Below are 24,563 nucleotides of genomic sequence, written 5' to 3'. Positions count from 1 at the left end.
GAATATCCGGGAATCATTCCAACCACTTGGTATGTGGTTTCAGCATGTACATTGTCATATCTCTCTCTCTAGCATCTGGCATATCAGTCTTATTATTATTATCATCATAATTAATCTCTCTTCTCCTTATTGGTGTTTTCCCCATCCTCACAATGGGAACTGGTACCTGGTACATGGGTAATTGTTATATCCATCTCTTATTACTGGTGAAGGAGTTCTCATACTACGTTATATGTGTTCAAGATCATGGATTTCTGGGTTCCTTGTACATGTTCTCTGGGAGGCTCATGTTGGCTCTCTGCACCATGATATTGGTTGACACGTTGATCGGAATGGTCATTACTTGTTTCATATACCATGTATCTTCCTATCTAAGATCTGTATACTCCTGATCTTTTCCTCCTGTGTTTTCTGGAAGATGTTGGTGTTGGGCACCACTATGTAAATCAGGTGGTTAGTCTTCCTTCTCATCAGTGAGGATTATTTCCAATCAACTTGTCCATTCTTATATTGCAGTCCTAGAATAGCTTGTGGGTAAGATCTCTAGTATGGCCCGAGGTTCATACTAGTAATATGGTATACTTTCTTTTATCAGTTGGTATTTCTTCACTAGCTTCTGATATATTATCCTGACAACCTGGTCATGTTTGTGAGTGTACTCAGTCTAAGTGATCTCTCTCTGCATTCCACGGTGATGTATCAGATTTTCTGAGACAAGACAGCACATTAACATATGTTGTTTCTCACTTAGGGATCCTTGGTGATGCATTTTCTGTAGTTCCTGTTGTTGCTACTTACTGTAATTTTATTACTGTCATTATTTTTATTATTAAAATGTCATATTTGCCCATTCAATGAGTCTTTAATTAATTATTTTTCTGTGTAGGGTACATTTATATGATTATCAAGCTATCTGTCTAGATATTTTAACCTCTTCTGGACCTGCTGCCCTTCTCCTAACAGTGAGTAATTATAATTTATTGTTGACTTCATCATATATGGACAGAATTATTATCATTTTTATCAAAAATCGAGCTATTCATTGTATTTGTATTACAACAGTATTTAGACTAATGGCAGGTTATCTTCCTAGTGAAGCCGCCATAAGTCAAGTTGGCATAAGTCAGAATCAGTTTGACCATAGGAGAAATGATATAATTGAGAATTATGTTGCTGACTAAGGATGCCATATTACATTTTTATAGATATAAATACAAATAGCATTTTGTTTTTGTCTTGTAATAAAGTACCATAGGAGTATGCACATATGAGTATATATACATTCTTAAGGTTCTGTCAATACAGTTGACAGAAAGGTAAGATTTTCTTTAAACAACAATAATCAGAATAGTCTGACAACAATAATCAGAATGGACTTTTCTTGCCCAAATAGGAGAACCTTTACATAGCTTACCCATCAACAGGGATATGCCTGTGTTTCCTGCTCACTGACTAGCAACTTGACCTTGGCGTGATATAGCCTACTGCTTCTCATACAGTCCCACCATGCATGTATCACATACCACTGTGTGACCTTTCACTCACATCGTTGAGGAAACACACCTTATCCCAACAGAACATACTGAAAATTCACACTGCACTGAGAACCCAGCATGCAGAGTACACATCAATCTGCATGGACAGATCTGAAACTGATGCTCATGTTTATGCAGCAGCAATATTTCCCAACTTTACCATAGCTAAGAAACTCCCCATTGAATATAGCAGCTACACTGCAGAACTTTGTGCTATCTACATAGGATTAAATTTCACTTTCTCAACAAATTTAGTGCAGTGTTAGCTATACACACTCCATTAGTGCTATCCCCATGGTGAGTTTCCCTCACTATGGGGAACAAAACTTCTAAATAAACTTGATGATTATTATTTGTACCAGCATGTTAGAGAAAGTACCAGGGATGAGAATATTCTTAACCTCATCATTACTCACAGATCAGATGACATCACAGGGCCTAAAGTACAGGAACTATTGGCAGGGTAGTGATCATACAGCAGTTGTTAGTTGGAAGATGAAGAAAGATGTTGCAGTAGTTAAGGGTAGAGGCACAGATTTTAATTTCAAAAGATGGGACTGTGATATTTTAAGGCACTACATGGCATCTGTTAATTGGGAAGATTGCAGATGGAGTGCAAGTATATTTGAATTATGGAATACCTTTAAAGCAAAAATCACAGAAATCTTCTCAGAAGATTCTAAGATGGATCACAAGATAGCTGCAGAGCAGAAGGCAGAGACTTATGATTAATGGACATCCTTCAGATTGGTGTAGCCTCAGAAGTGGAGGCCCCCACGGATTGGATCTTGGACCACCATTGTTTCTGTTTTTCATAAACAACATCAATGAAGAGATAGAGGTTGTGATGTCAAAATTTTCATATGACATGAAGATTGGGAGAGCCATTAATGATCAGTTTCAAGCAGCCCTCCTTTGGGATGGCTTCAAGAATGATCGGAAAAGTAGCGGCCATGGTTTAATGCAGCAAAATGTAAGGTCTTAAGCTTGGAAAATAGCAACCCAAAAAAAAATTACACACTTGGTGGGGTTTAATTAGAAACAGTAGAGGAAGAAAGGGATCTGGGTGTTAAAATATGTGTAAATTTGAGAAGTATAAACAGGTGGCCAGGAAAGCCCATAGTCTCCTATCCATGATTCATCAAGCATTATCCTGTAGAGATAGGGAGGTCATAATCCTACCTGTATAAGGGAATTGTTAGACTGCACCTGGAATACTGTGTCCAAGTAGGGAGATGTCATCTGAAAAAAGACATTGAGCTTCCTGAAACGTTCCAAAGCCAATCTCACCATGCTAGTTGACGCATGGTGAGATCGGCAAAAGGGTGACCGTATGAAGAAAGACTTCGATTATGTGGACTACACAGTTTGGCAAATCCGGCATCTTAGAGGGGACCTGATTGAAGTTTATAAGGCTCTGAGGGGGGGGGGGATTAATAACATGATTGAAGGTGGAATTTTCACTTTTATAAAGAATTCTTGATCTAGGGCTATAAAGTCAAATTATAAGGGAAGAAGTTTAGACTACTGTGTAGAAAATGTTCTTTTAGCCTATGAGTTGTAGTTTATTAGAACAAGTTGCCAGGTAGTTGAGGCTGCAGTTTGAAGAAATTCAAGGGTTAACTGTGTAGTTATCTATATGAGAAAGGAAATGCATAATTTGTGTTTTCTATCTACCTTTTTTTCTTTTTCTTTTTTTGGCTGGTGCATCAAAAGCCTTGGCTTCCTTGCACTATATGGCTAGTAGTGATACTAATCTATAATTAAATACTCCATGTGCAGAAAAGATAGGCATTCTTCTAGGATAGCATACAGAGGAGTTGTACTCCTGGTGAATTCTGCAACACCTTCTAGACCTGACTCATTAATAATGGCTTTGAAGGTAGTTGTTACTACAATTAGTTATAACAATAGTTTCTCTATATCCCTTGCCTTGTATCTTTCTATCTAACTACATAAACTGCAAAGCACGCCAAATTTGAAATAAATTTTGAAAAAAATATGAAAATGGAAGTGAACAATAGTATTTAATATGTATATATTATATACAGGAAACTTTAAACTCCAGCATCATAAGAATTGAGAGGTGCTGGATTTTAAAATGTTTAAGATTTGAAAGAGGTATATGTAGTGGTAGAGCAGTTTCGGAGAGGCACGTTTCAATGAATATTAACTCTAACAACAGCATGTATTTACATTTCTAAACAGTTATAATGATTATCTTGTCCTTTTATTTGTGTTTGCAACCAGGAGTATTTTAAACTGCGTGGATAATGCAATGGTCTCAATTGTCATAGGAGAAAAAAATTTGCCTCTTTTAATGAGTTTCCTTAATATTGGGCCACTTCCAACAAATAGCTTTAGCCATATTACAACTTTGAAACTGATTTCTTATATCATATGACCGTTCACATCAAATAACTTCTTTACAGCTGTTTTACCTGAGCTCTGAGTTTTGTCATTAGAGATTGCATGCTATCTAATCAGCCAGTTAATCCTGAAACAGCCAGAAACAAGCTATCGTGACAGTCCCATATTAAAACAGATGGCCAATTAACCTTTTGGCAAGATCATATAGCATTAGTAGAGGCATATGATGCAAAAAAGCAAGCTTATATAGCAAAAAAAAAAAAAAACACACTTTCCATTTCACCCAACCATTCATTCCAAATTTGGTCTAGTTCTTCCTTGAACTTATGTAAGTTTTCGACCTCCACTACGACAGATAAAGGTTTGTTCCAACTATCAAACACCTGCTAGCTAAAGGAAAATTTCCAAGGAAAGACATTCTACAAATGTCTTGGATCCTGCCTGCACTGCTCAAAAAACTTCATATTTGACTGCACAATTACTCTAGGTCCTTTTCATTCTCTTTTACTCTGAGCATAGTACCTCACAGTTGTTACGCTACTCTGGGGTTACTCCTACCCATATGCAGTACTTTGCATTTGTCAATGTTAAACTTCAGTTTCCACCTCTCAGCCCATCTGCTCAACTTTTCTAGGTCCTGTTGCAGTAGTATGCTATCATTACTGTCAATAACAACTCTGCCACCCTTCATATCATCTGCAATCTTAGACATTAACCCTGATATACCTTCATCAATATCATTAATAAATACAGAAAACAACGCTGAGCGTAGCACAGGCTTCTTGATTAGACCGGGATTTAAGCCCGCGGCCACCAAATATGGAGGATGCAGAAAGGTCAGGGAATGACTACTGCATATCCCCGGAGCAATATGGCCTTGGTTGCTAATGCTCCTAAAAACCAAATAACAAACAAACAAAACAAACAACACTGAGCCCAACAGCAAACCCCCCAGGGACTCTACTAATAACATTAGTCCAGGAAGCGCAGTGTCCATTGATTACAGCTCTCTGTCTTCTCCCACTCAACCATCCTTTTATCCATTGTAGTCTCTTACCCTTAATGCCATACTGTTCCAGTTTGTACAGTAGTCTTCCATGTGCCACAGTATCAAATGATTTCCTAAAATCCAAGTATATGATATCAAAATTATTCTTTGTATCCAGTTCCTTTGTGGCCACATCATAGTATCCAATCAAATTTGTCAGACCAGACTTCCCCTTAACAAATCAATGCTGTGTCTGAACTAAAACTACAGTCTTGTCTAGATGATCCTGCAGTGCTTCTTTAACCATTGCCTCCATTATTTTCCCTGGAACAGAAGTTAAACTAACAGGTCTCTAATTACTCGTGTCACCCTTTGATCCCTCTTGTGAATTGGGGCACATTTGCAAATCTCCAGTCCATGGGGACCTCCCCTGAGTTTAAGGAAGCTTTTATAATTATGGCTAAGGGTTTGCTTACTTCCTTTTGGCCCTGAGTGCCAAGCATTTTCCAAGTGATTTAAGGTGCTTCTCAATTATATTTAGTTTATTACATTTATATCGATCTTTATTTTTCAGTACTTTATCTTTCAGTAAGTAGGTTTTGCTTAAAGGACCTAGCAAACTATCAGAAAGGAAAGTCAGCTTTCTTTCTTATTCTCAAACTAACCACCAACCCTACTGATTTATAACCACTGCTTGGTCACTTGGTGGCACTGCCTTGCCCCTTGGAAACTAGACTCCCGGGCTAAAAAGAGCAAAAAATGAGTAGTAAATCACTACTTCCCAAGGGACTTCAGAGATCCTACTAAATCGGACTGCTGAAGAACCTGAAAATACTGCCAAAAGGCAAAAGACAGACAGTTCAAAACCATCACCAACACCCTTATTCCTAATTATTCACTCCACTGAAGAGGAGACATTTTTTTAGAGACATTTTAGGAAAGAAATCGCCATTTTTTATCCAAAAAGTCTTGTACTAGCTGGACAACCAAAAACAGTCAGGCAACTCCGATCTAGGGATTTGAGTTGAAACGTCCAGTACCAGACATTCAGAAAATTTACTGAATGTATTGAACTTTGGAAGTATACCAGTAGTGGTCAACCCCCCCCCCCCCCCACAACACCTTAAACTCTTCGTGGGGAGTAATCTCTGAGTGGGATAAGAAATCAGCAACAAACTCCAAAATCAAGGAGTGATGAATGTAAGACGGATTTCTATTCAGAGAGACAGAAATATAATACCAACCAAAACCCTAATTCTGACATTTAATACACCAAAAGTCCCACTAACTGTAAAAGCAGGATATTTGAACTGCCAAGTAAAAGCATATATCCAAAATCCCTTGCGCTGTTTCAAATGTCAAAAATATGGACACTCACAGACTGAGTGTAAAAATATACCGACATGTGCCATATGTGGACCCAAAGAACATCAGAAGACTGCCAAGCTCCAATTCCAAAGTGTTCAAATTGTAAAGGAGAACATCCTGCCTACTCCAGAACATGTGAAAGGTGGAAAAAAAAAAATACAGAAATACAAAACAGACCACAATATTACATACCAAGAAGCAAGAAAAATGGTCCAGCCAACTAAAACCAGTAGATCAACGTACACACAAATAGCAACTTGATTTAAATCAGTTGGATGTCAAACTGAAATCTCAGTCCCTACAAATGAATCTTTCTCACCACAAATCAAACACTTACTCCAAGCAAAACAAGATAAACATGAAAAAACGGTAAACACACCGATCTCAATCTCCTCAGATTCTCCAACCTTGCAACGGTGTAAGAGTAATGAAGGACCACATAATAACGAAACTACTTCCGAATTAATGGAATTTGAGAAAACAGAAATGTTACATGAGAATTGGAAATCCATGTCAAAGAAGAAGAAGATATTAATACCGGAAAACTGGTCTTTCCCAAAAAAGATAGATTAAGGACAGAAAAACAAAAAACAACCACCCAACGAAAACAGCTAAAGGGGCTGAGCAAATATAAATAATGGATAAAATTATTCAGTGGAACTGTTAAGGATTATGAACTAATTTTGATGATGTCCAGTATCTGATTACACGGTACACACCAATCTGTATCTATCTCCAGGAAATGTACCTTAAACAACAAGATACTCTCGATATCAGGACCTATTCAGTGCATAGAAGAGACCGAATAACTGAAGGTATAACCCATGGAGGAGTTGCTATTTTAGTAAATTACAGAATACCAACACAAAAAGTGCATGTAAATAGCCGATTATAGGTGGCAACAATTCGTATAGCAGGATCCCTATTAACCATATGTTCAGTATATATTCCAGCAAGAGAAGATGTCTCTTATGAAGATTTAGATGCATTATTACAACAACTACCTCCCCCTCTCTGTTTGGTGGGAGATGTGAATGATAACAACCCCTGTGGGAATATTCAGATTACAATAGAAGAGGACGCATCATCGAATAACTACTAACCACAACCTCTTACTTCTCAACAGAGGCAACCACACTTACTTCCACTTTCCAACTTGGACCACTACAGAAAGAGACCCCCACAGTATGTACGCTTAAGCTTACACAAAATTTAATTGGGAAGTATTTGAGGATCCTCTTCGTAGTGAGTGACCATTACCCAGTAATTTCTACACTGGTGGATGATTATCCATATCATACCAGCAGGACTCCCGGCTGGAAAATAGATAAAGCAAACTGGTAAGAGTTTAAGAGGAAAGCAGTTTTCAACACCAATATCATTGAGAACAAAACATTAGATGTTACACTAGCACACGTCACAGAAATCATACAAAATGCAGGCATGCTCGCAATTAGCATTAGCGTTAGCATTAGTAGAGGCATATGATGCAAGAAAGCAAGCTTATTCAGCATCACCCAAAAAAAAAAAAAAAAAAAAAAAAACACACACCACTCCCATTTCACCCCTCCGTTCGTTCGAAATACCTGTCCAGTTGAGCTTTCAATTTGTTTAGGCTATCAACTTCAACAACAAGTGATGGAAGTCGGTTCCACCAACCAACCACCCGCTGGCCAAAGGCAAATTTCCGCACATCTATCCGACATCCGTCCTTCCTCAATTTGAATTTATGCCCTCTGAGGTGATTATTCTGAGCAAGATGAAGAATACCATTGGCATTGAGCATGCTCAAACCATTCAAAGCCTTATACACCTCTATCAGATCACCTCGCCGGTGCCTAGTCTCCAGACTCTGTAATTTGCAAAACTTAAGCCTTTCTTCGTAAGAGCACCCCTTTGTTCCATTCACTAATCTTGTTGCCCTTCTCTGTACCCGTTCCAGCAGCTCTACATCCTTCTTGAAATGAGGCCTCCAGACCTGTATACAGTACTCAAGATGTGACCTAACCATTGTCTTATACAAGGGAATAATCACCTCCTTATCCCTGCTAGAAAAATTCCTGTATATCATTGACAAGACACCATAAGCTACTCTTGCAGCTCGTCTGCACTGCTCAGAGAACTTCATATCTGCCTGCACAATTACCTGCAGGTCCTTTTCATTCTCCACCACTGTCAGTGTAGTACCGCAGAGTTGATACGTTGCTCTGGGGTTACTGTTTCCCATATGTAGTACTTTACTTTTGTCAATGTTAAACTTCATTTGCCACCTCTCAGCCCATCTGTTCAACCTTTCCAGATCCTGTTGCAGCAGCATAGCATCAGTGGTGTCCTTAACAACCCTGCCAACCTTTATATCATCTGCAAACTTGGACATTAAACTTGATATCCCATCATCAATATCATTCATAAACACAGAAAACAACAACGGACCCAACACTGAACCCTGAGGAACTCCACTAATAACATTAGTCCACGTTGAGCAGTGTCCATTGATTACCACTCTCTGTCTTCTGCCACTCAACCATCCCCTTATCCATAGCAGCAATTTGCCTCCAGTGCCACACTGCTCCAATTTGTGCAGCAGCCTTCCATGTGCAACAGTATCAAAAGCCTTTCTAAGATCCAAATATATAATATCAAAGTTATTCCCTGCATCCAGTTCTTTTGTGACTACATCATAGTATCCAATCAAATTGGTCAGGCAAGACCTGCCCTTAACAAAACCATGCTGGGTCTGAGCTATAACTGAATTCTTGTCTAGATGATCCTGCAGTGCTTCTTTAACCAGTGCCTCCATTAATTTACCTGGAACAGAAGTTAAACTAACAGGTCTATAATTACTTGTGTCAGCCTTTGATCCTCCTTTGTGAATTGGGGTTCCATTTGCACATCTCCAGTCTATGGGTACCTCCCCTGAGTCTAAAGAAGCTCTCATAATTATGGCTAGGGGTTTGCTTACTTCCTTTGCTGCCTCCATTAATATAACTGGATAGATCCCATCCACCCCAGGTGCCTTTTTTATGTTTATCCTTAACAATCTCTCCTCCACTTTCCTCTCAGTTATTACAAAATCATCCAGCTCACTGCCAATGTTTACTTTACCTACATCATTCTCCTTCCTGAATAACTCATCATGCGTGAATGTAGATGCACAATACTCGTTTAGATTGTTAGCCACCTGAGCAGGATCCTCAACTTTTGAACCATCAATATCCAGTGGACCAATCTGATTCATCCCTTTCCTTCTTGAGTTTAAATATGTAAAGAACTCTTTTCTGTTTTTCTTTGCATCCTTTGCCAAGGATTTTTCGTAGTCTGCCTTTGCCTGCCTAATCTCCTTTGTGACTTGGTTACAGACCAACTTATATCTATCATAGGCTTCCATGTCACCCATTAATTTGTATGTATCCCATGCATTTTTCTTCTCTGCCATATGTCTCATTAGTTCATCTGACAACCATTTAGGCCTAAACCTTGAACAATATTTCTTAGTTGGTATGTAAAGCCTGGTAGCCTCCAAGATTTGTTCCTTGAATGCTTCCCATTTTGAGTTTGCTGTTGGTAACATCATCAGTTGGTCCCACTGTATAGAATTTAAATGCTGTCTCAGACCATCATAGTCGCCTTTACGAAAACAAAAACCCTTCCCTTTACCTCTGATGGTAGTTACCTCCTTGAGTAAATCCCACTTCAACACACTGTGATCACTGCCACCTAGTGGTTCATTTATCTGCAGATTCTTAATGCATGAAGAATCACTACTGATAATCAGATCAAGAGTATTGCTCCCTCTTGTTGCCTCATGCACATGCTGATGTAGAAAACAATCATCCAATAAATCCACAAAAGCCTTGCTAGTGTGCGAGTGACCAACCCACAAATTCCAGTCAATATCTGGGAAATTAAAATCCCCCATTATAAGACTCTCTGATTTACTGGCCCACTCTATTTCCCTGTACAATATCTTATTATACTCATCAGAGTCATTAGGCCTATAGCACACTCCTACTCTCAATTTTGATTTCCCTATGCTTAGGTCACACCAAACTGACTCGACACTGCCCTGTCCATCGATGTCGACTGGCTTCACTTCCTTGGACTTTGTGTTTCTTAACTAATAGCATAACCCCTCCTCCCCTCCTGTCCTGTCTATCCTTTCTATAAACATTGTATTCCCCAAATTCCAGTTCCGCATTACTTATATCTGTGTGACACCACGTCTCTGATATCCCAACAATATCTGCCTTTGATGTTTTGAGCAATACCTCAAATTCATCAAATTTATTTACCAAACTCCTAGCATTGGTGTACACGCAGGTATACATGCACCTGTTTCTATTCTTAGCTACCCTAACACAACCCATGTGTTTACTTGTACCGCAATGACTCCCAGCAGTCTCTGAAATACCATGCATCTTGTTTTTCAGGCTTCTGCTCATTTCAATAGAAGCAGTGCAAGAATCACTTCCACCTCTGCCAGTGGCTACTGTTAATCTATTAGTCCTTGTATCCCCTCCAACTAGCAGTTTTCCGACCCACCTAACACTGCCTCGACAGAATCAGCAAAAATTCTTGCACCCTTTCTATTTAAGTGTATCCCATCCCTGTAGAAGCAATCTCTCCTGTTAACAAGTACAGTCCAGGCTGAAAAAAATTCTACCCCTTGAGCCTTGCACAATCCCTCCAGGGCCGAATTGATCGACAAGGCTCTCATCATATACTCCCTCCTATTGTGTCTGGGCAGAATTGCAGACACTTTCAAATTCACGGCTTTTTTTCAACAGTGACCTGTACTTGCTAAGTAATTCCGCCGGTCTTCTACTCTTAATATCATTAGTGCCAACGTGTGCAACTATATCACCTTTTGTGCCCTTAAAAGATGATATCCGCTCTACAACGTCATCAACCTTTGCCCCTGGCAGACATACCCTGGTCCTATTCCACCTATCCTTTTTACAAAGCACGTTCCCCGTTTCCCTGACAATAGAGTCACCAACAACTACTACTTCCTGTGGGACTAGCGCATTCTGCCTAGGGGGCTGCCTCTGTGTTGCCTGATGACCAAGTGCAAGCTCTGGCATTGATGTGGGCAGCTGAGAGCTTGATGGGCCCCTCAGTTTATTTCCTTCGAGGGCATCCACCCTGTCTTTCAAGCTCTCATAAAGGCCCATAACAACGCTGAGTTGTCGCCTGATTTCCTTGCATTCCTTACATCGTGCAAACACAAAGACATCCCTCTTGGCAGTATCATGTCCCGTACCCGACTGCTCCGCAAACATCAAGCAAACAGTGCATTTTAAAAGACTGTGATTCAGAGGGCAACTGCCCCCCTCAGTTCTCCCCTGAACCACAGCACTCCCATTAGCTTGAGCCTTTTGCTTTGCTGCTCTGGTCAGAGTCATGATTCCGATTTAATTCCATAAAATTTCAAAACAAAAATTAAATCCTTAAGTTATATCCCAAAACAGTTATGTTATATATTTTTTTTTCGGTATCTAGTGTTTTCTACGAGTTCCCTTTATACAACTTCCGTATCACGTGTACCACTATAGTTATGTATTAATTATTTGTTACGATTAAGTCGTTATATATATATATAGAGTTAAAAATACAATTTAATTGACAATAAAGTTTATCAAGATTAATAGATTTACTGATTAATTGACAATATTATATTATGCACTATACTACACTAAGCTTATGCTATCGTGTAAAAATGGCGGGAATTCTCGAACGGTACTTCTACGGACTCGTAAGTATTGATTAGCTTCCAAATCTCGCTATCTCAATTTAGAATAAACTAAGGATCCTGACTAGGTCTATAATCTACTTATAGAAAATAATTTGATATAACAATTGGTTAATAAATCGACTAAATTTGGTTAAAAAAAAAGACCTCTCGTTCAATTTGTAACACGTGGATTTGATACCGTTACCGATACTAAGTAATACCTACATAATCTCTGTCTAAGTTAAACTTTAAACTAAGTATCGTAACTAGGAATATAAAGCTACTCTAGAAAATAAGTTAATATGACAATTTAAGCTAATAAATCAGAAAATAAATCAGGAAAAACTTCTCTGTTCCAAGAGCTTCAAGGAGCTACGGCCGCACAGGCCAACCTCGCACCCGAAGTGGGAGATTAGCCTGTGCTTAACCCGAAGACTTCATCCTGTTTCCCATACCGTCCGAAGACAGGGTGGAACACTGATTGTACTGAAACAAGAAAACAACAAAATAGAGTGTGGAATAGATTCTGCAGATACCCAACTACAGAGAATCTGATACAGTACAAAAGAATGTGAGCTATAGCACGATTCACTAGGAAACAGAGCCGAAGAACAGCATGGATCCAATTCACATCTACAATAAACAAGTCAACAAATGTTCATTAGTCTGGAATAAAATAAGAAAAATGTCAGGTAAATATAGAAATAGGCCATCGCCTATACTAGTCTGCAGTGGAATTAGTCTGACTTGTTTTTGTTTGTTTGTTTGTTATTTGGTTTTTAGGAGCATTAGCAACTAAGGCCATATTGCTCCGGGATATGTGGTGGTCACTCCCTGACCTTTTTCCGCATCTTCTGTATTTGGTAGTGATGGGCTCGAACCGCAGTCTAATCAAGAAGTGTGTGCTATGCACTGCTGCTCCTTCCCACCTAGCTACGGAGGTGCCATTAGTCTGACTGACCCCACCGTTATAGCAAATACATTAGGTGAAACCTTTGCAAAAGTATCAGCAAAAGCCTCTTACCCTCCAGAATTTCTGATAAAAAAATAAAAAGTAGAAAAAAATAAGATAAATTTTAAATCAAAGGGAAATGAGCCCTACAATCAACCATTTACAATAAATGAACTGCATGAAGTTTTGACCCTAGCCAGACCAAGTGCAGTAGGGCCAGATGGTATACATTATGATATGATCAAGCACCTTAACAAGACTGAATTAGAAAATATATTGAAACTGTATAACAGAATATTCCAAGAAAATGTATTTCTAAATACATGGTGCCATGGAATAGTACTAGGCTTCCCTAAACCTGACAAATAAGTAACAACTCCATGCAGCTATCAACCAATAGATCTCACCAGTTGTCTAGGAAAATTACTTGAAAAAATGATAAATAAGAGATTGATATGGTATTTAGAGGAAAAAAACATCTACACAAACATGCAATGTGATTTTATACATCACAACTCTACACAAGACCACCTGGTAAGATAGAAGCCAACATCAGAAATGCATTTATCAGATCACAACTATAAATAGAACATATAAACATATATCAGATCACAACATATAAATTATTAAATAGAAAGGGTGCAAGAATAATTGCTGATGCTATCGAGGCAGTGTTATGTGGGTCAGAAAACTGCTAGCTTGTGAGGATACACAGACTAAAAGGTTAACAGTGACCCCAGGCAGAGGCAAAAGTGATTCTTGCACGGCTTCTATTAGAATGAGCAGCAGCAACCTGGAAAGCAAGGTAATGGAGATTTCCAGGACTGCTGTGAGTCATAGTGGAACAAATCAATACATGGGCTGTGTTAGGGTAACTAAGAGTAGAAACAGGAGCATGTATACTTGCATGTACACCAATGCTAGGAGTATAGTTAATAAATTTGATGAGCTTGAAGTGCTAGTCAAGACATCAAAGGCAGATATTGTTGGGATACAGGAAGGGAGGAGGGGTTATGCTGTTAGTTAAGAAACACATAAAATCTAAGGAAGTGCATCCAATTGACATTGGTGGACAATACAATGTTGAGTCTGTTTGGTGTGACATAAGCACTAGGAAAGGAAAAATGAGAGTAGGTGTGTGTTATAGGCCTAATGAATCTGACGACTATAATGAGTAATTGTGCAGAGAAATAGAGTGGGCCAGTAAATCATGTCTTATAATGGGGGAATTTAACTTTCCAGATATTGACTGGAACTTGTGGGTTGGTTACTCACACACCAGCAGGACTTTTATGGATTTATTGGATGACTGTTTTCTACAGCAACATGTTCAAGAGTCAACCAGAGGGAGTATTACTCTTGATCTGATTAACAGCAGTGATTATTTATGCATTAAGAATTTGCAGATAAAAGAACCACTGGGTGACAGTGATCACAGTGTACTGATGTGGGAATTACTTAAAGATGTAACTACTATCAAGACTAAAGGGAAGGGCTTTTGCTTTCGTAAAGGTGACTACAGAGGTCTCAGACGGTTTTTAAATTCTGTACAGAGGGATCAAATGATGATGTTACCAACGTTGAATTCTAAACGGTAAGCCTTCAGAGACTTAATTTTGGAGCCTACTAGTCTTTTCATTCCACCTAAGAAATACTGTTCAAAGTTTAGGCCTAAATGGATGTTTGATGAATTAATGAGGCTCATGGAGGAGAAGAAAAATGCATGGCATGCATATAAAGTATCAGGTGACACAGAAGCCTATGGCAGACATAAACTAGTCTGTAATCAAGTCACAAAGGAGGTTAGGCAGGCGAAGGCAGATTATGAGAAATCTTTGGCAAAGGATGCAAAGAGTTCTTTACTTATGTAAACTCTAGAAGGAAAGGGATGAATCAGATTGGACCACTTAACATGGATGGGTTGACTGTTGATGATCATGCTTAGGTAGCTGATAAACTGAATGAGTATATTTTGCATCTACATTCACACAAGAGGAGTTATTCAATGAGGGGAGTGCCAGAAGTTTATCAAATTCTAACAGGGAGCCAGGAATTTGTAATAACTGAAAGCAAAGTGGAGGAGAAATTGTTGAAGTTAAACATAAAAAAGGCTCCTGGGGGTGGACGGGATCTATCCAGTTATATTTAAGGAGGCAGCAAAGGAAGTAAGCAAACCCTTAGCCATAATTATGAGAACTTCCTTGGACTCAGGAGAGGCCCCCTTGGACTGGAGGTGTGCAAATGTATCACCAATTTACAAAGGGGGTTCAAAAGGTGACACAAGTAACTATGGACCTGTTAGTTTAACTTGTGTTCTGGGAAAAATAATGGAATCACTGGTTAAAGAAGCATTGCAGGATCATCTAGACAAGACTGCAGTAATAGTTAAGACACAGCATGGGTTTGTTAAAGGGAGGTCTTCTCTGACCAGTTTCCTTGGATACTATGATGTGGTCACAAAGGAACAGAATGCCAAATTAATTTTGATATCATATACTTAGATTTCATTAAAGCTTTTGATACTGTTACACATGGAAGACTGCTGTACAAATTTGAGAGGTATGGCAAGGGTAAGTTGCTACAATGAATAAAGGGATGGTTGAGTGGGAGGTGAGAGAGAGTGGTAATCAATGGACACTGCTCTTCGTGGACAAATGTTATTAGTGGAGTTCGCCAGGGTTCGGTTTTGGGCCCATTGTTCTTTTGTATATTTATCAATGATATTGATGAAGGCATATCAGGTTTAATGTACATGTTTTCAGATGACACAAAGGTTGGCAGGGTTGTTATTGACAGAAAAGACAGTATGCCACTCCAACTGAATCTAGATAAGTTGGGAAAATGAGCTGAGAAGTGGCAAATGAAGTAGCAACATTGACAAATGCAAAATACTGCATATGGGTAGCAATAACCGAAGAGAAACTTACCAACTATGTGGTATTACACTCTGGGAAGTGGAAAGTGAAAAAGACCTGGAGGTAATTGTGCAGTCAAATATGCAGTTCGCTGAGCAGTGCAGATGGGCTGCCAGGGCAGGTCATGGAGTCTTGTCAATGATATATAGGAATTTTGCTAGCAGGGACGTGGAGGTAATGATCCCGTTATAGAAGGCAATGGTCAGGCCACACCTGGAGTACTGGGTACAGGTCTGGAAGCCTCATTTTAGGAAGGATGTAGAGTTGCTAGAATGAGTACGAAGAAGGGCAACAAGATTGTTGAGGGGAACAAATAGATGCTCTTACCAAGAAAGGCTTAAGTTCTGCAATTTGCACCACCTGGAGAGTAAGCACCTGCGAGGTGATCTGATTGAGGTGTATAAAGGCTTTAATGGGGTTGAGCAAGCTGAATGTTGATGGGATTCTTCCTCTTGCTCAGATTAAGAACCTGAGTGGGCACAGTTTCAAATGGAGGAAAGATAGTTGTAGAATAGATGTGCAGAAATTTGCCTTTAGCCTACAAGTATTTGATTGGTGGAACAGACTGCCATCTTTTATTGTGGAAGTTGATAGCCTAAATAAATTTAAGGCTGAGCATGACAGGCATTTGGAATGAATGAAGGGGTGAAATGGGAGGATTTTTTTTTTTCATTTTTATTTTTTTGGCTGATGCTGCATAAGCTTGCTTTCTTGCATTGTATGCCTCTACTAATGCTAATATGGTAGCCGTATTTTTTGACATTGAAAAAGCATATGATACCACATGGAGATATGGGATCCTACGAGATATGCACCATGCTGGACCCAGAGGCAATCTTCCTATGTTTATCCAGAATTTCCTTATGAAGAGAACCTTCAAAGTTTAAATGTAAACTTCTTTCTCAAAATCTACCAACAAGACGAAGTCATCCCACAGGGCTCAGTCTTAAGTGCCACTTTGTTTGCCATAAAGATTAATTCAATCACAAACCAATTTCCTCCTTAAGTGTCACATGCACTTTATGTTGACAAGTTTAGTATCTCTAGTCAGTCTCAGAACATGAGAACAATCGAGAGGCTGTTATAATGCGCAATTAACAATATAAGTAAGTGGACACTAGATAACGGATCCAGACTGTCAGCACAATAAACAATATGTGTACATTTCTGCCGCAAAATAAAACTCCAACCTGATCCTGAATTAAAATTAGAAGGCCAGAATATACCAATGCAGCCAAAAGCAAAATTTCTTGGGCTAACCTTAAGTAAGAAACTCATATTCGTGGAGCACATCTGGGAGCTATGTAAAAGCTCCCGGATGTGCTCCACGTATTATGTACAAACCAGCTGAACATACTTAAAATCCTTTCATCAACAGCATAGGGAGCAGACAGATATTCCTTACTAAACCTATACAAAGCACTAATTAGATCAAAGTTGGACTACAGAGCTCCAGTGTATGATTCAGCATGGAAAACAGCTCTGAAATGGCTGGACCAGGTTCATCATAATGCACTGTGTATAGCCACTGGTGCCTTATCGCACCTCTCCCATATATATAGTCTCTGTGCTAAAGCCAATGAACCATCCCCAACACTTAGGCATCAAAAACTGTCATTGGATTATGCATTTAAAATAAAATCTATGCCCAGACACCCCGCTTGCTAGACGCTCTTTGATCCACATTGCAGAAATATTTATTAGAATCGTCAACAAGCAAATTGACCCCTGGGGATCAGAATGCAAGACTTTTTAGCAGTACATAACCTGAATATAGACAGTGTAGCATGCTTGCCAGTTCACACCCCTCCACCATGGGATTTGCATATCCCAATATGTGATTTCTCCTTTCAGAAATGGAATAAAAATGCAATACCTACAACAATCTTTCAACAGTTACATGCACCGCACAGGCTTCAATTTTCTGACTATAATCCGATATACACAGATGGCTCAAAAACAAACACTTTAGTGGGAGCAGCAGCTGTTTTCCCAGATATTACATTAACACAACAACTACCGAAAGAGTGCAGTATATACACGGAAGAATTGTACAAACAAAAAATAGCATTAACTCATATTCAAAATATGCGTTACAGAGGAAGTGTAATGTACACAGATTCCTTGAGTTATTACAGGCCATGCGGAGCAGAGGTACAAACACCCAATTCTCTGGCACATACAAGAAATACTAACTGACTGCACCATAAATGAACAGGAGATACAAGGTTTGCTGGAAATGAAGCAGCGGACAGATCAGCAAAATAAGTCATACTGCAGACTGGAGAAGAGGTCTGAGTCCCTTATTTCAATTATAAGCCCGTGATATGGCGTACTTGCCTGATGCAATGGCAAGGAACTTGGAATCTACAAACCGAAAACAAACTGTACCAAATAAAGCAGGAAATTTAAAAGTACTGGCCAGACTAAGAATCGGGCATGCCCATCTTACACATTATTTCTTATTGCGAACAGAACCACTATGATGCCAGACTTGTGATAATATCTAGACAGTAAGACATATATTAATAGACTGTCCTAAATATGCAAATGAATGCAAACAAGCCTTTAAAAACATTTATAGGACAAATCACACCATTACCCTAGCAGATCCCTTGAATGATAGAGATGATCTTAATATGTTTTCACCTTCCTTAAAGATATTAATTTATACCATCTCCTCTAAGGAAGTAAACACAAGCAACAGAAAACTAACAGAATGAAGTCAAAATCAGACTAAAAGGAGCAACAGAAATTCAAAGTAAGCACCTCTGAAACACATCATACCCTATGAACTGGTGCATTATGACAAAAGTAGTCCATGCACCATTAAACCCTAACACAACCAACGAACTAACTACTCACTTTGCTGCTTCTTTTAATATAACTGGATAGATACCATCCACCACAGGTGCCTTTCATACGTTCTTTCAACAATTTATCCTCCACTTTTCTGTCAGTATTACAAAATCACTTAGATCCCTGCCAGAATTTGATAAGTTTCTGGCCTCCACTTCCCTTCACAGTACCTCGTTTGTAAATTAGATGCAAAATACTCATTCACTTTGTCAACTACCTCAGCAGGTTCATCAACAATCAAACCGTCAATGTCAAGTGGACCAATCTGATTCATCTCTTAGTTCTAGGGTTTACATAAGTAAAGAAGTCTTCACTGTTTTTCTTTGCATCTTTTGCCAAAGATTTCTCGTAATCTGCCTTTGCTTGCCTAACATCCTTTGTGACTTGATTATAGACTAGCTTATATCTACAATATGCATCTATGTTACCTGATAATTTATATTCATCCCATGCATTTTTCTTCTCTACCACGAGTCTCATTAGTTCATCTGCCGTTCATTTATTCCTAAACCTTGTACAGTATTTCTTAGTTGGGACAAAAAGCCTAGTAGCTTCTAAGATTATTACTTGAATGCTTCCCATTTAGAATTTGCTGTTGGTGACATCACCAATTGATACCATTGTATAGAATTTAAAAAATCTTAATTCCATTGGAATTTTTTGGAATTCCATCTTAATTCCAAAAAATCTAAATGAGACCATTGTAGTCACATTTATGAAAGCAATATCCCTTCCCTTTACCCCTGATGGTAGTTACATCTTTAAATAAATCTCACATCAGTACACTGTGATCACTGCCAACTAGTGGCTCATTTATCTGCTGTAGAAAACAATGCTGCTGAACATGCTGCTGTAGAAAACAATCAATCAATAAATCCACAAGTCTTCCTAGTGTGTCAGGGACCAACCTATATCTGACTAACCTATAATTTCCCAGTCTATATCTGGGAAATTAAAATCTCCTATTATAAGACAATGTGATTTATTGGCCCACTCCTTGGACTCAGGGGAAGTACCCATGGACTGGAGATGTGCAAATGTGACCCCAATTCACAAGGGAGGATCAAACGCTGACACAAGTAATTATAGACCTGTGAGTTTAACTTCTGTTCCCGGAAAATTGATGGAGGCACTGGTTGGGGAGGCACTGCAGGATCATCTGGACAGGACTTCAGTTATAGCTCGGACACAGCATGGTTTTGTTAAGGGGAAGTCTTGCCTGACCAATTTGATTGGATACTATGATGCAGTCACAAAAGAACTGGATGCAGGGAATAACTTTGATATTATATACTTGGATCTTAGAAAGGCTTTTCATACTGTTGCACATGGAAGACTGCTGCACAAATTGGAGCAGTGTGGCATTGGAGGCAAATTGCTGCTATGGATAAAGGGGTGGTTGAGGGGGAGAAGACAGAGAGTGGTTATCGGTGGACGCTGCTCATCGTGGACTGGTGTTGTTGGTGGAGTCCCTCAGGGTTCGGTGTTGGGTCCTTTGTTGTTCTCTGTATTTGTGGATGATATTGATGATGGTGTGTCGGGCTTAGTGTCCAAGTTTGCAGATGATACGAAGGTTGGCAGGGTTGTCAAGGACACTACTGACACTATGCTGCTGCAGCGGGATCTGGAGGGGTTGAGCGGATGGGCTGGGAGGTGGCAGGTGAGGTTAGGCATTGACGGGTGTAAGGTGCTGCATATGGGAAACGGCGGCCCCAGAGCGGCGTATCGGCTCTGTGGTACTACACTGACAGTGGTAGAGAGTGAGGGGGACCTGGGGGTGGTTGTGCAGGCAGATGTGGGGTTCTCTGAGCGGTGCAGACGGGCTGCAGGAGTGGTTCATGGTGTGTTGTCGGTGATGTATAGGAGTTTTTCTGGTAGGGATAGGGAGGTGATTGTTCCCTTGTGTGGGGCAATGGTCGGGCCGCACCTAGAGTGCTGTATGCAGGCCTGGAGGCCTCATTTCAGGAGGGATGTGGAGCTGCTGGGGCGAGTGCGGAGAGGAGCGGCAGGATTGGTGAGTGGAACAAGGGGGTGCTCTTGCGAGGAAAGGCTTAGGTTTTGCGAATTGCAGTGTCTGGAGACTGGGCATCGGCGAGGTGGTCTGATAGAGGTGTGCGGGGCCTTGAATGGTTTGAGCGTGCTCAGTGCTGATGGGATTCTTCCTCTTGCTCGGAGTGGTCACCTGAGAGGGCGTGGGTTCAGGTTGGGGAGGGGCGGATGAGGGATGGATGTGCGGAAGTTTGCCTTTGGCCAGCGGGTGGTTGGTGGGTGGAACAGACTTCCATCCCTTGTCGTGGAAGTTGATAGCCTAAATAGGTTTGAGGCTAGGCTGGACGGGTATTTCGAGCGAACAGAGCGGTGAAGTGGAAGTGGTTATTTTTTATTTATTTATTTTACTTTATTTTTTTTTTGGCTGATGCTGCATAAGCTTGCTTTCTTGCATCAAATGCCTCTACTAATGCTAATGCTATTTCTCTGTACAGTTGTTCATTGTACTCATCAGAGTCATTAGGTCTATAACACACTCCTACTCTCAACTTCGTTTTCCCAGTGCTTATGTCATACCAAACTGACTTAACACTGTACTGTCCACTCATGTCAACTGAATGCATTTCTTTAGATTTCACGTTTCTTAACTAACAGCATCATCCCTCCTCCCCTTCTGTCCTTTCTGTACACATTGTACTCCCCAAATTCCAATTCCGTATATCTGTGTGACACCATGTCTCTGATATCCCAACAGCATCAGCCTTTGATGTCTTCACCAGAACCTCAAATTCATCAAATTTATTTGCTATACTTCTAGCATTGGTGTACATTCAGGTATACATGCACCTGTTCTTACTCTTAGTTACCGTAACACAACCCATGTATTTGTTTGTTCCATGATGACTCCCAGCAGCCCTTGGAATCATAGTACTTTGCTTTCCAGGCTACTGTTCATTCCAATAGAAGCAGTGCAAGGATCACTTTCACTTCTGCCTGTGGCTACCGTACCGTTCATCTATTAGTCTGTGAATCCCTCCAAGCTAGCAGTTTTCCAACCCACCTAACACTGCCTTGAAAGCATCAGCAAATATTCTTGCACCCTTTCTATTTAAGTGTATCCCATCACTGTGGAAACAATCGCTCCTGTTAACAAGCACAGACTAAGCTGAAAAAATTCTACTACATGATCCTTGCCCAATCTCTCGGGCTGAATTGACTGACAAGGCTCTCATCATATACTCCCTCCTATCATATCTGGGCAGAATTGTAGACACTTTCAAATTTATCCCTAACTCGTAACTTTTTTTCAACTATGACCTGTACTTGTTAAGTAAGTAGTAGTGGCATGTGATGCAAGAAATAGTGTATGAGCATCAGCCAAAAAAAAAAAATCACACCATTCCCTCCAAATGCCTGTCCAGTTCCTCCTTAAATTTATTTAACCTATCAACTTCCACAACGACAGATGGAAGTTTGTTCCAGCAATTAACCACCCACTGGCTAAAGGCAAATTTCCGCACATCTGTCTTTTCTTAATTTGAATTTATGCTCCCTTAGGTTCGTAATCTGAACAAGTGGAAGGATCCCATCAGAATTCAGCGTGCTCAACCCATCGAGGCCTTATACACCTCAATCAGATCAGCACGCAGGTGTCTAGTCTCCAGCTACTACAATTTGCAGAAGTTAAGCCTCTCCTGGTAAGAGGATCCCTTCATTCCCCTCACCAATCTTGTTACCCTTCTCTGTACATGCTCAAGCAAATCTACATCCTTCCTAAAATGAGGCCTCCAGACCTGTATGCAGTACTCAAGGCGTGGCCTGACTTATACAGAGGGACAATCACCTCCTTTTCCTTGCAAGCAAAATTCCTATATATCATTGACAAAACCCCATGACCTACCCTAGCAGCCTGTCTGCATTGCTCAGAAAACTTCATATCTGCCTGCACAATTACCCCCAGGTCCTTTTCATTCTCTACCATGTCAGTGTAGTACCACAGAGTTGATATGTTGCTCTGGGGTTACTTTTTCTCATATGTAGTACTTTACATTTGTCAATGTTAAACTTCATTTGCCACCTCTCAGCCCATATGCTCAATCTTTCCAGATCCTGTTTCAGCAGCATAGCGTCAGTAGTGTCCTTAACAACCCTGCCAACCTTTTTATCTTCTGCAAACTTGGACATTAAACTTGATATACCATCATCAATATCATTTATAAATACAGAAAACAATAATGGACCCAACACTGAACTCTCAGGGACTCCACTAATAACATTAGTCCACGAAGAGCAGCACCCATTGATTACCACCCTCTGTCTTCTCTCACTCAACCATCCTTTTATCCCTTGTAGCAACTTACCCTTAATACCATTCTGCTCCAATTTGTACAATAGTCTTCCATGCACAACAGTGTCAAAAGCTTTCCTGAAATCCAAATATATGATATCAAAATTATTTTTTGTATCCAGTTGCTTTGTAACCACATCAATATCCTATCAAATTTGTCAAACAAGACTTTCCCTTAACAAACCCATGCTGTGTCTGAATTATTGCTGCAGTCTTGTCTAGATGATCCTGCAATGCATCTTTAACCAGTGACTCCATTATTTTACCCGGAACAGAAGTTAAACTAACTGGTCTGTAATTACTTGTGTCACCCTTCGATCCCCCTTTGTGAATTGGGGATACATTTGCACATCTCCAGTCCGTGGGAACCTCCCCTGAGTCCAAGGATGCTCTCATAATTATGGGTAAGGGTTTGCTTAGTTGCTTTGCCACCTCCTTTAATATAACTGGATAGATCCCAACCACCCCAGGTGCCTTTCTTATGTTTAACTTCAACCATTTCTCCTCCACTTTGCTCTCAGTTATTACAAAATCATTAAGCACCGTACTACAATTCGATAACCTTCTGCCATTTTCAAACCTTAATAACTCCTCATGTGTTAATGTAGATGCAAAATACTCATTCAGTTTGTTTGCTATCTGAGCAGGATCATCAACATTCGAACCATCGATATCAAGTGGACCAATCAGATTCATCCCCTTTCAGAGTATATAAGTAAAGAAATCCTTGCTGTTTTTTTAGCATCTTTTGCCGAAGATTTCTCGTAATCTGCCTTCGCCTGCCTGTCATATGACCTGATTACAGACTAGCTTATATCTGCCATAGGCTTCTGAGTCTCTTGATAATTTATATGCATCCCATGCATTTTTCTTCTCTGTCACGAGTCTCATTAGTTCATTAGTCTGCAGATCTCCTACTCTTAACATCATTAGTGCCAACATGTACAACAATATCACCCTTTGTGCCCTTAAATGATGATATCTGCTCTTCAAAGTCATCAACGTTTACCTCTGGCAGACATAATCTGGTCCTATTCCACCATCCTTTTTGCACAATATATTTCCCATCTCCTTGACAATAACTAGCTCCTGTGCGACCAGCACATTCTCCACTGAAGGTTGCCACTATGTTGCCTGATGCAAAAGAGTGAGCTCTGGTGTTGAGTTGATGCACAAGAGTGAGCTCTAGTGTTGAATTTAAATGAGGGCATCTACTCTACTTTTCAGACTTTCATAGAAGCCCATCAAAACACTGATTTGGCACCTAATTTCTTGCCAATCTGTCCACCTAACACACACAAAGACATATTCCTTGGCTAATTATTTTGTGGTTTTAATCTATTAGGTACATGAGAGTGGTCTTCCGACGTAATGCAATAACATGTCAGCTTGTGGAAACACAAATGTAATTCCATCATGGTTATAAAATCCATAACTTTTTTCCTACACAGCTGAAACTGATTTTAAAAAATGTTAAATTTGTTACGATTTATATACAGGTCGACC

At 39.8% G+C, this 24,563-nt stretch overlaps 1 protein-coding gene across 1 annotated transcript in view; it reads left to right on the top strand.

Moving 5' to 3' along the window:
* Positions 1 to 902: 902 nt before the first annotated feature.
* Positions 903 to 24,563, top strand: part of LOC150078582 (voltage-dependent calcium channel subunit alpha-2/delta-3-like) — a 177,626-nt gene continuing 153,965 nt past the window's right edge. The window contains exon 1 of the mRNA XM_090385441.1: positions 903 to 962. The gene's annotated coding sequence lies outside the window, so the exon portion shown is untranslated. The remainder of the gene's footprint in view (positions 963 to 24,563) is intronic.

This window comes from Mastigoproctus giganteus, chromosome 11 (assembly GCF_048544385.1).
Source record: "Mastigoproctus giganteus isolate SK-2022 chromosome 11, ASM4854438v1, whole genome shotgun sequence".
In the NCBI taxonomy this organism is placed as follows: domain Eukaryota; kingdom Metazoa; phylum Arthropoda; class Arachnida; order Uropygi; family Thelyphonidae; genus Mastigoproctus; species Mastigoproctus giganteus.
This window is presented reverse-complemented; position numbering and strand designations above follow the sequence as displayed.